Source organism: Hordeum vulgare, chromosome 3H (assembly GCF_904849725.1).
Source record: "Hordeum vulgare subsp. vulgare chromosome 3H, MorexV3_pseudomolecules_assembly, whole genome shotgun sequence".
Taxonomy (NCBI): Eukaryota; Viridiplantae; Streptophyta; class Magnoliopsida; order Poales; family Poaceae; genus Hordeum; species Hordeum vulgare.
Window position 1 is genome coordinate 247,470,913 of NC_058520.1, and position 12,254 is coordinate 247,483,166.

The 12,254-nt window shown below is 46.4% G+C and overlaps 1 pseudogene; it reads left to right on the forward strand.

Moving 5' to 3' along the window:
• Positions 1-10,435: 10,435 nt before the first annotated feature.
• Positions 10,436-12,017, forward strand: LOC123443607 (annotated as a pseudogene).
• The last annotated feature ends 237 nt before the right edge of the window (positions 12,018-12,254 follow it).

The window sequence follows — 12,254 nt, forward strand, 5'->3', positions numbered from 1 at the left end:
CCCCCCATTGGAAAGCATCCTTCTTCAGGCAATCAAACAGAGGTCTGCATATGACTCTATAACCTTGAATGAACCTTCTCTAGTATCCACTTAGTCCGAGAAAACTCCTTAATTCACTAATATTGGTAGGAGCAGGCCATTCTTGAATTGCTTTAATTTTAGAAGGATCAGTAGACACCCCCTCCTGATTAATTACGTGGCCCAAGTTCTCCACCTCAGTCTGACCAAAAGAGCATTTTTCCAATCTTGCATATAATTTATTCTTTTGCAAGATATCAAACACCTGAGTAAGATGACTCTTATGCTCAACCAAGGAAGTGCTCAAAACCAGTATGTCATCAAAGAAGGTCACCACAAACTTAAGCATTCCAAATAAGAAGTTCATTAGAGCTTGGAAACTTGGAGGTCCATTAGTTAGCCCAAAGGACATAACTAAGTATTCAAATAACCCCATATGAGTCACAAAAGTTGTTTTATGTATGTCTTCTTCTGCCATCCTGATCTGATGATATCCATTCTTGAGATCAATTTTGGAAAAAAATTTAGCCCCTTTTGACTGGTCCAACAAATCCTCAATGATAGGAATTGGGTATTTAATTTTGATTGTTATAGCATTCAGTTTTCTGTAGTCAGTACACAACTCTAGGACCCATCTTTCTTTTTCACCAACAGCACATGAGAAGAAAATGGACTAGTGTTAGGCCTGATCACCCCAGATTTCAATAGTTCTTTGATTATCTTTTCCAGTATCTCCTTTTGATGATGTGGCATTCTGTAAGGTGTTTGGTTCACTACTTTGGCCCCTTCCATCAAAGGAATTCTATGGTCACAAGGCCTGCTTGGAGACAATTCTGTAGGTTCGTGAAACAACTGTTCATAAACTTGAAACAGGGTCTGCAGTTCATTAGGCAATACTTTAGCTGTACTTACTACTTCCACAACACAGGCAGTAAACAACACAAACCCACATACTGCTTGCTCCATTAACTTGTCAATGCAATCTTTAGCTTCATCAGGTTGTATCTTTGGCACTGTCTCATCAGCAAAAGTAATTATCTGGCCATCAACACCAGACACCTTCATTTCCATTTTTATGAAATCCATGTGCACTGGACTATACTTTTTCAACCAATCCACTCCAAGTATCATATCATAGGCCTTCAACTGGAGAACTCTGAAACAATCAGTAAACTGTTGACCTTGGATCTCATACTTACAATCCTGCACCATGAACTCACTCCACAATACTTCACCACTAGCAACAACCACTTTCACTCTTTGGGTAGGTTTGGCTTTCACTTGCAATTTAGCTGCCATCTCTGGAGATACAAATGTAGAAGTGCTGCCACTGTCTACTAAAGCAATAGCAGAAGTATTTCCCACCTTGATGGTTAGGACAAAAGGATTCCTGATAGCTACAATTCCCATAGCTACATGCATAGATAATTGCAAAACAGTCTCAGCTTGGTTCTGTTCCAAGTTAACAAGCTCTGGATCAGCAAAGTCAGTGAAATATATGGTCTCAGGCACTTCCTCCTCTTGCAATGCTTGAATCTGAGCCCTCTGACTCATTTTGCACACCTACCTGTGCCCTGGAACCAAAGGCTCTCTACATTTGTAGCAAACATGATTCTGCTTGTCCAGTTGGATTACTGCATTCCTGTTTTGTGCTACAGGATTGCCCTCATTCTTCGGTTGCTCAAAGGTGACCTGTCTCCTAGGCTGTGGCACATAATTCTTAATTGGTATCACTTGTACTGGTGGCTAAGTCTTCTCCATTCTTCTAGCATACCACATAGCAGTCTGCATATCCTTAGGTTTAAAGCACTCCACATGACTCTTGGTATAATTGTTCAGGCCAGCCACAAAACTAGTCACATAGTAACTATCTGGTATCCCAGAGTTTTCTCTTCTCATCACATTCATCAGATGTTCAAACTGCTCAATATAAGCTAACAAGGTGGAAGTTTGGTGTACTGCATGAAATGAACTGACAATATCACAAGCAGATTCCACTTCAAATCTGTCAGACAGGTAAGAACAAAACTTGTGCCAGGGTACATTGTTAGGAGCATACCCTGTTGCTCTCCACCACTGCACAGCTGGCGCTTTTAAGTAAAACACAGCCAACTCTGTCCTATGCTCAATAGGAGTCTTATCAGCAGCAAAGTATTGGTCCAAATTATGAATCCAAGCTTCAGGGTCCACTCCTTCAAATTCAGAAATGTTCAATTTTGCAGGTTTCACTGTGAGAATAGGTCTTCTACTGTCAGATTGTGAATATTGCATGTGCCTCTGCCCATTAGGCCATTCTTCCATAACCCCTGTATCCACTTGTTGCAACTGCAGGTGTTGTTGACGCCCAACTACTTGTTGTCCATCATTTTTGTTGCTCGTAAAATTAGGATGCCTATATGGTGCTTTTGTTGTACCATCTAAATTAAGTTCCTTCCCAGTGTGATCTCTCAACACAGCTGTGCCCACTACTATCACTGGAGCCTCTTTCTCTTGGCCCTGAACTGAAGGTGGTGTAAAATTAACCAATTGTTTGGGTCTGGCTGCAAGAACTACACGTGAATGTACCTCCTCAACTTTCTTCTGTGCACTACCATGCTCAGAACGCTCAAGCTGTTCTTCTTCAGCCCCCTGATCCATCAGCAGTTTTCTGAAATATTCCTGGATCTTATCAAAATTTCCTTGCATGGTAACAAAATTCTTGTTAACCATCGTTCTAAATTCATGAAACTCCATTCTATCCTCTTCTCTACTATTCTGCACGGTCTTAATGTCCAATTCTAACGATGTCAACTGCAAATCTGCCGTAACCATCGAATCTCCTTGGCCAGTCATGGCGCAGCTCTCAAAAACAGGGTGGGTGGTGGGATTTGAGATGCTTACCTTCTGCTGGATCTAGATCTGAATACGGCTAGAAGCTTGCCTCCATTCACCCCTGCTGCCCCTCCGGCCAAAAAATCGAGTGGCTTTGGATACCAATTGTCAGGATCAAGCTACTAACGTGAACTAGAAACACACAGGCAACCAATTTCAGAGTCGGAGAATAAGTAGAATAGGGTTTCTATTGCCTGGATCTTGAGGAAAATGGATAAAGCACACCATAGGCGGCTAGGGTTTGTACCCACACAATTCTTACATGCCTCTATGGGCTGGTGTGAGGGGCATTTATAAGACAGCTCACTCAAAAAGCAGAGAAAGGAAAGGAAGAAGATAGTGCGCTTGTCTGAAAGTGAACAACGACGCAGGAGTAGCTTCGAGCCGTCCGATGCTCGATCAGCAGTGTAGCTGGCTTCACTTATCGAACCGTTATCTTCTCATCTCAGTCATTCACTGGTAGATCCACCGCCTCTCATACAACCGGCACGCGGGAACAGGGGATGGATCCTGACACCCCTGCAGCCACCAGGTCGCCGAAAACCTCGCCATCGCCGGAGTTTGACCGCCGCCAGGAGCACCATACGGAGTTCGCCCGTCCGTTTTCGCCGGAGTTCATCCCACAGTCGCCGAAGAAGCACCACCGGAGGTGCCACGCCGAGACCAACCTATTTTTCCCTGCGGTTCATGGTGAGTACGTGCACACGATCCGATTCATCCAATACACGAAGTTGCTACAGTACCCGTATTAATCATATTTTTGATGTGTTTTAGCTTGGACAGATTCTAGATAAAATTTTAAAACCTGTTTAACTTTTTACTCCTAGCTCCGAATCAAGAAATTACTTTTCCTGTGATCTCGTATTGACCATTAGAACATGATAGAACCAATACTTTTCAGGTTCGCAATATTTAAAATTTTAGTTGAATCAGATTTAGTTTAAACCTACCGGAGGCCATAACTTTCAAACGGTTCATCCAATTTAGTTAATTCTTTTTGAATTGTGCTCCCTCTATCATGTAGATAATAAATACCTACTCATATGTTTCTGTTATTTGAGTTTTAGTTGAATTCTTTGTTGTTGACTTTATTTTGATGTTATGTGAGTACGGTTATTTATCGATGCCTTCGTCGAATATATAGATTGTCCAGAGTGTGAAGCGGATCAGAATTAAGTGTTAGAGTACTTCAACACCGTTCAAGGAAAGTTTGCACTTTTGACTATGCTCATCCTATATGTCTGCTATGCACTGTTATGATATGTTATGTGTTTTGTGTGATTCTTATATTGCTTGTCGCCATGTGTGTGTCCTGGTTGCATTGTTTAATTGTATGCTTGTATATGTTACTGTAGACGTGGACTCATACCGAGTGTTTTATGAAAGTGGTGAGTGTTTATAGGCGTAGGCTCGGGGCTTTTGCTCGAGTGAATGCGTCTATGGCTGAGCGCTCTATTGTCCCTAGAGAATGCGCCATGACTGAGCGCACTTGAGTTGTCGGGACTTAAATCAGGTGAATGCATTGATGGCTGAGCGCATTGGAGTCCCTATTGAATGCGTCATCGTCTGAGCGCACTTGATACATCTTGAATATCTTTGTCATCTTACCGTAGGTTTGTGAGTTCTCTATTGCGGGTTAAATTGGTTGTGGTGTGTGAGACCTTTATCAGTTCATGGAGGTAGGTGAAGTTAGCTTTATGCCGAACCAACTTAACTGTTTTGTTTGTCATACATTGCTTATATATGTAGGCTTGCAATATCATTATGTGTGTATTGCAAATACATTCAATGTATTGACCCTTGTGGCTACAACTTATCATGTTGCAGGATATTCAGATGATCATTGAGATACAGTAGGGTCGCGAGCCTTCACTCAAGATTGTCGCCAGTGGGCTATGATGGGACTCATCATTATTATTCTGCTACTTTTCTGCTGTTTGATAGAATAAAGCTAGCTAAGTGTTATTCAGATTGTTATACTTTATAAATTCCGAATCATACGTTTTAATAAATGATGCACTTGTTATTCTGGTATTCATCTATACTATGTGTGCTAGCGAGTCGATCCAGGGACTAGCACAGTAAAGCACAAAGACTCAAACCTTTCGTGGTTTGGTCGTTACAGCCTCCCCTGCTTCGGGGACAACTCATGGGGGGATAGCCCCGGGGTAGGAAAATTCGAGCACTTCTGCCATCCTCCTTCCAAAAACAACACAGGGTGCCCTCTTCTCCCCGGAGGGCCGATTGCCCCTGGCCGGTTGCGCAGCCGAGCCGGCTCGGGGTTGAGCTGCTCTCCATCCGGCATGACTACGGCCCGCCAGCCGGCGGGTCAACCCCAGTCACATCGCCCTGACAAACGCATCAGGGGCGAATCATCAAAGGCATGACAACAGTGGCCCAGGTACCGCTAACCTGACCAGGCGTGGCTACAGTGAACCCGGTTGTACCACTAACATTGCTGATTGCGACCGGTCGAGGTAACACGCCCCCATCCACTCCATTACCTGCCCCGACGTGGCCATAGTGCAGCAGACCGTACTGCTGAGTGCAGCCGGTTGCCGCAAGACGACACTACACAGTACGGCGCACCCCGCCGCATAACAAGCACGCATCAATAGCAGCAACTGACCGGCGGGTCCCGGCTCCTGATGGGACCCTGGTGCCGGCAGGCCCCAACATGCGACAAGACTTCTCAACTGGTGGGCCCCAATTCCGGCTATAGAGGCTGGTAGCCGGGTCCCCCGATGCCCTTTATGCTTATTGTAATCCAGAGGGTTGGCTTATAAAACCCCCTAGAACCGCGCCGTTCAAGGGGTCAGCTGGTCGTTCATGCATACACCCATACTCGAGAGGTATAGAAGTCTACCAGCGTCTTCTTCCTCCTCCGTCACACACCTCAAGGAGCACCATTGTAATCCCATCCGGTTTATCAACCAAACTAGCAGGACTAGGGGTGTTACCTCCCACAGGGGCCCCAAACCTCGGTACATCATCTGTCTCGCACCGCTTGTCCCTTATCCCATTTCTGGAGCCAGACATCCACTCTCGATTAGCCACCCAATGTCATTTGTCGTGAGAAAACAACGACACGAGGTGAATCCGGAGGCCGCAGGGGAAGCTGTCTAAAGTGACAAGGTGGCCTCTAGGGAATTTAAAGACGTCAAGGTTGCATGACAGCGGGTTCCCGTATGGATCCATATCAACGAAGGCAGCTACGATATCGATCTTAGTGACGGCTTGACGCGGGCTATGTCACAGGTTAAGTGGCCCATTGACAACCCATCGGGTTCAACCCCCATCGACCTCATGCAAGGCCCAGTCGCTGATCTCCTCTGCTTAGCTCTCAAGAATTTGCCTTCCTTCATTGCCATGGAGCCTATTTTGTTATTTCTCGAGGATACGTTCTCTCGTGGTGGCTCGACATTGTCAGCTTACAAGTCAAACCTCATCGACTAATCCGATAATGGTACCATATCCGTCTCTTCCAAGGGGAAAGAGACATGCGTGGCACGGAGGGCACCCTGTAGCCGTGCTCTTCTAAGGCAAAGGAGCCCATCTCCAATATGAGGGAGGGCACCCCGCATCCATGCTCTTCCAAGGGGAAGGAGTGTTGCAGATAGGCCCTAGAGGCAATCATGTATGATAATATTTCCTATGTGTTTATGAACAAAGATAGTCCTCGGACATTATCAGTGATGTGTATTAACAAGTACGTGACTTGTTTGTGAGACTACAAATTGTATGGTGACTGTCCTAAATGGTCCCTAGTCGAAAGAGTTGTGTGGACGTGCAACCAACTAGACTGGCATATGATATGGTGGATCGTCCAGTCTCACTGACCATGTAGGATTGGATGCTAGCCGGATAATATGGACTCAGAAAGATCTGGTCAGATTCGACGTAGTCGGATCCGTGTCGAGATAAGGTCTAACTTGGACACACCAAACTATGAGACGCAGTGATAGGTCATCTCTGAGTCTCTAGTACAACATATGTTATATGTCCTAAGACCTGAGTTGGCACATGTACTCGGGATGGTGACAGACTAGCTTTGGATCGACCAAACGCTACTCCATGACTGTGTAGTTACAAAGGTAGGTTTCGGGCTTGTCTAGACCCATGCTGCGAGACATGGTCGAGCAAGAAGGGATTTGCCCCTCTGACTGGGAGAGATATACTCTGGGCCCCTCAGGTGATCTCACCTAGATAAGCATGGCATTGCGATGAGGATTATGAGATAACCCGAATGTTGGTCAGATTCACCGGAATGAGAAAGAGGTCATGCGGCAACTAGGATGACCATGTTGCCTTGAGCATGAGAACATATATCACGTGGCAAAAGGAACAGAAGTATGAAGTACAGGTTCGCCTAACGAGCTTAACCGGACACTTGGAGTCGACAAGCCTTGCTAGAGGCCGCTACCGACTAGCTGAGTCGGACGTGGTCTGACTCGCGACCAAGTGAATGAGAACCTAATGGGTCGCGCGCTTAAGGGGAGGAACATGTACTTTAGGGTCCATGTCAGGCTCAATAGTTGAGCTTGTGGGACGCCTATATATAGTGGAGGTGCAGCAAACTTATTCTATTGATCGCTTCGGCACCGTCATCAGGGCTAGGCATGTGTTGCACCTGGCCATCTCCACACGCCGCCGCCAACTGTGTGATCTGAACCTAGCAGTCCGTCGCACGGTGTTCCTCCGGCATGCACGGATACTATTAGAGGCGGTGCATGTGTGCCGCTTCGGCGAACGTGTACGTGGGATCCGACGACCGACTGTTCGAGGGAGACGATCTGGTGATCGGCTATTCGAGCGAGAACGGACGACTAGGAGATGGGCCATGCGAACGTGCTGCCCCAACTCTACTTCCACTACACGGCACTACGCGTCTCGTGGTAACAGTCTGTGATCCATCTTCATAGCGTGTTCTTGGATGTTCTACGTGTAGCACAAATTTTATTCGCATGTGATGCACCTACGGTAGAACCCCAACAGTCGTATCAGAGCCTCTGTTAGTGGTTTTGGTTTCAGATCGGATGCATAATTGATATGTGGACGCAGCTGATGAGATCCGTCGTCATTCTTGAGATCGGCTATGTGCACGGTTGATGAGATCAGGTACACATCGGGATTGTTGAGGCAGTGTTTTTTGTCAATCAGAATCGATGAGGTTGTAACACAACCTACCCCTATCAGTCGGTTTCCTCCATGGGGGTTAACAGTGAAACATAAATCCGAATCAGGTTCGCCATGATCGATAAGATTGGTCAGATAATAAAATTCGGCGTGATCGGAGTACAGATACGATCTATGATTTCCGAAAACATGTGAGTAGCACCGTGTATTTCGTACATGATTAGCCAAACCGGTAGAATGCGATTCTATGCATACGTTTGTATTGGAGGTTTGATGTGAATAGTATGGCTCATATGTATGTGATGCATGTGTGTAATTTAACATGACCTGCGTGTCATGATTGACAGCCGGCAGGAGTCAAAGTGTTGTCACTTTTTTGTATAATGGCATGCGTGTCGACTTGTGATTCCCTGTAAATCCGTTACTAGTTCTAGTAGTTGGAGGACAGAGATCAAGTTCGAGGCTTTGGCATCTCGGCATGACGAACCAGATGGATTTCCGCCATCGCCATTGGAGTTGGAGCAGGCATGGAAGGACTTCCATGAAGGAGCCATATTATTTCACATATTTATGTTTATATGTGATTGATATTGCTTCTTGTTTTCTATGCATGTTAGAGTGTAGAAAGATCCCTCGTTAATATCAAGCACATTGCCATTCCGGATGTTGCACCTTCGCACGTGAAGTACGTCTAGTGGCGGGCTCATAATATTGCGTTGCTACTAGGTGTCCTTGAACTGGAGGGTTTGTGTCGGACACGGACATGCACTGCATCAGGTTAACTTGACAAGGCTATCAAAACAGTTTTGGGACTTGTGGAAAAGAAGGTTGGGAGCCGGGGTATAAGATACCTACCTGACCCACAAGAGTCGTAGAGAGATAAGATTATCAAGGTGTTGTGTACCGAATCGGCAAGTTGGCTAGCAGTGATGCTAAAGCAAACTAGTCCGTCGCGCTAGACGGATCCTGAATCACTCAGAGTTTGCGGAGGGATGCCGACTTCAGTGGGAGTGTTCTATTTAAGGCTTGAATTACTCAACATAAACACATTGGTTAGTGATTACATTTTTCTGTTGTAGATCAATGGCACCACCTGCTCAAAACATTGCATTGAAATCAATTCTGGAAAAGGATAAACTAAATGGAACAAACTTTACCACCTGGTATAGAAATCTGAGAATTGTTCTCAAGCACGATAAAAAGGAACATGTTTTAGAGGATCCACTTCTAGAGGTACCTGCCAACAATGCTAATGCCACAACCAAGAATGCCTACCATAAACTCATTGATGAATCGAACGAGATCAGCTGCGTCATGCTGGCTTGTACGGAGCCCGATTTGCAACAACATATCGAAGACATTGTGGCTTTCGATATAATCGAGAGTCTCAAGAGTATGTTTCAGGTGCAGGCTAGGACCGAAAGTTTCAACATATGGCGATCCTTGATGGATTGTAAGCTGAAGGAAGGTGATCCACTGAGCCCGCATGTGATCAACATGATCGGATACGTGCTAGCTTTGGATCGTTTGGGCTTCCCTCTCTAGGATGAGAAGGCTACTCATGCAGTTCCGGGTTCTCTTACGGCTAGCTATGGGACGTTCATCTCGAACTATCATATGCATGGCATGGATAAGAAGCTCACTGAATTGCATCAGCTGCTCAAGATGGCAGAGAATGATATTAAGAAAGGCACGCATAAAGTGTTGATGGTGAAGAACTTGGCAAAGTTCAAGAATAGTTGGTCCAAGAAAAAGGGTAAGGCAAAGGGCATAGAGAAGGTTGTCTCCGCCACTGAGCCAAAGTCCGAGCGAACTCAAAGACCATTTGCTATCATTGCAAGGAAGCTAGTCACTAGAATAGGAACTGTAGCAAGTGGCTTGCTGAGCATGGCACACTACAAGAAATATGCTCATACATGACTTTTTTAAGACGTCGTTGATGAATTTGTCATAAATCTGTGACGATTTCATACGAGATTGTCGTAAACCGTTTGAGGGGGATCAAATCTACATATAAATTACGACGATGTGAGTCAAAAACGTCGTAACCGCATAAGATGAGATCATCATAACTTTTACGGAGATTATAAAAATGTCGTAACATGTTCTAACTATGTTGACATGTCACTCGTGGGTCCATTATATGTCACGGGCCAAACACAATTAAAACGTCAAAAAATCTGCAATTCCCTCATTCGTCGATTCAAGAGGGTAGAAAAAATTAAAAGTTACAAAAAATGGAAAACACAATTACATGAGCTGGATTCCTATTGGTAGAAACGATTGTACCACGGATCGATGACGTGGCATATATTCATCCATCCATCCAGCTATCCAACCCACATATCCATCCATCCATCCGCACATATCCATCTATCTGACTGTGGGTAGCCAATTGGGCCGGGCAAAATACCCCCGCGCGTGTGCCTATGAAACTAAACGCGCGAAGCCCATCTAAATTTTTCTGGCCCTCGTCCCCACAGCCTACCCTAATATCTCTGCCCCCTCTACCTTATCCTTTTCTCTCCCGATCTGAATGGTGGCGGCAGCGAATCCCATACTCTTCCTCCACTCCTCTCCCCCAAATCGAGCTCTGCCCCGAAGCGGAGGAAGGTCTCGCCGCCATGATGCGAAGGAAGGTCTCACCGTCCCGTCGATTTGGATGCATGAAGCAGTCGAGCTCCACCCCGAAGTGGAGGAAAAGATACGTACACGGTCGTCGATATGGGCACATCTAGCCATGGAGGGCTCGCCCCTCTTTCACGGCTCCTTCGCACGAAGCTTATTAGTATGCTGCCCATGGTCACCGAGGCGTGGACGCTCGCTGGGTGCGGCGGGGCGGCGGCGTCCAAGCCGGCCGCGGCGGTGCAGGAGGTGCCCGCGCTGCTGCATCCTGTCGCCAAGAAACCCATCTCGTTCTGAGGGGTGGCCACGGTGAGCAGCGCAGACCAGGATGCCGTTGTCGTCGTTGGGAGGCGCCGCGGCATCGCGCCGTGCCTGCTGGCCGCGCTCGCGCTCGCCGGCGCCTCCTCCTCGGGCGGCGCCGTGCGGGCTGCCGTCCTGGAGGCCGACGACGACCTGGAGCTGCTGGAGCGCGTCAAGGAGGACAAGAAGAAGCGGCTCCAGAAGCAGGGGAACATCAGCTCCTCCGCAGCCGAGACAGGTCGGCAAGCTCGATCGATCAGCTTAAAGCCTTAAACTAGCCATGCCTTGTAGCAGTGCCTATCTGCGATGCTTTGCAAACTAGTGTTGGCAATTAATCCTTAACCATAGGGTACTTGCAGGACCTGTTGTACAAGTTGAGCAAGGTGGTGCAGGACATTGACAAGGAAGATCTCTCCGCCGCCGGCGACGTCCTCGGCCCCGGCTCCTACGCATCGTGAGTGCAGACTGTCAATGCAGCTTTCTCCAAGGCAACACCCTTGTAACAAAAGCACATATACTTACACTTACACACAGAACTGTTTGACTGATTTCTATCACTGTATGTGCGCAACAGTTCAGCTCAAGCAGTCAGGAGAAGAGCGCGGTCGACAGCTTCAACTCCTCGCTGTCCTCCTTGTTCACATCAGGTATATATATACTTCATCAGTTTAGCTCTAGCACTGGAAGAATTAGGAAAAGGGGTCCTGAACATCATCTCCGGTCCCTCAAAAACATTTTCTTTTTATTTTTCCATTCTTGTTGCAGTGAGCAAGAGCAACATCAACTCCTCCAAGTCGGCATTCGTGTCGTCGGCCACGGCGCTGGAGAAATGGGTGGAGCTGGTCGGGCTCACTGGTAAGCTCAAAGGCTTCTGAATTTTCTGAGATGATTGAATTATTGGCTGACGAGTACATACCTACCGGAGATGATGTTTTCCGCCTGTGCACAAAACTTTCTTCTATGAATTAGTAGCAAAGCTTCCAAAATGCATAGCTAATTATTATTTGTCCTTTAGTTGATCTGCTACTGTCCAGAGCAATGGGAAAGTTCTGATATGTACAAGCTCCTGCTGCTACAGGTGGATAAGGAAGCTCTCATCCCCATGGCTGCTGCTGCTTCACGCGAACAAGTCTTTTGTTAGTGGTAGAAGTTGGAAAGGAAATGAAAGGAAACCCAGTCAGTATTTCCATGGTAAATTTGGGAGCTATCGATTAGAAGTTCTCTTGATTGTTACCTGCTGCTGTTGTTATTTCCCAGTCAGTCTTTTGTTAGTGGTAGAAGTTTTTTTAATTGTTGCCTACTGC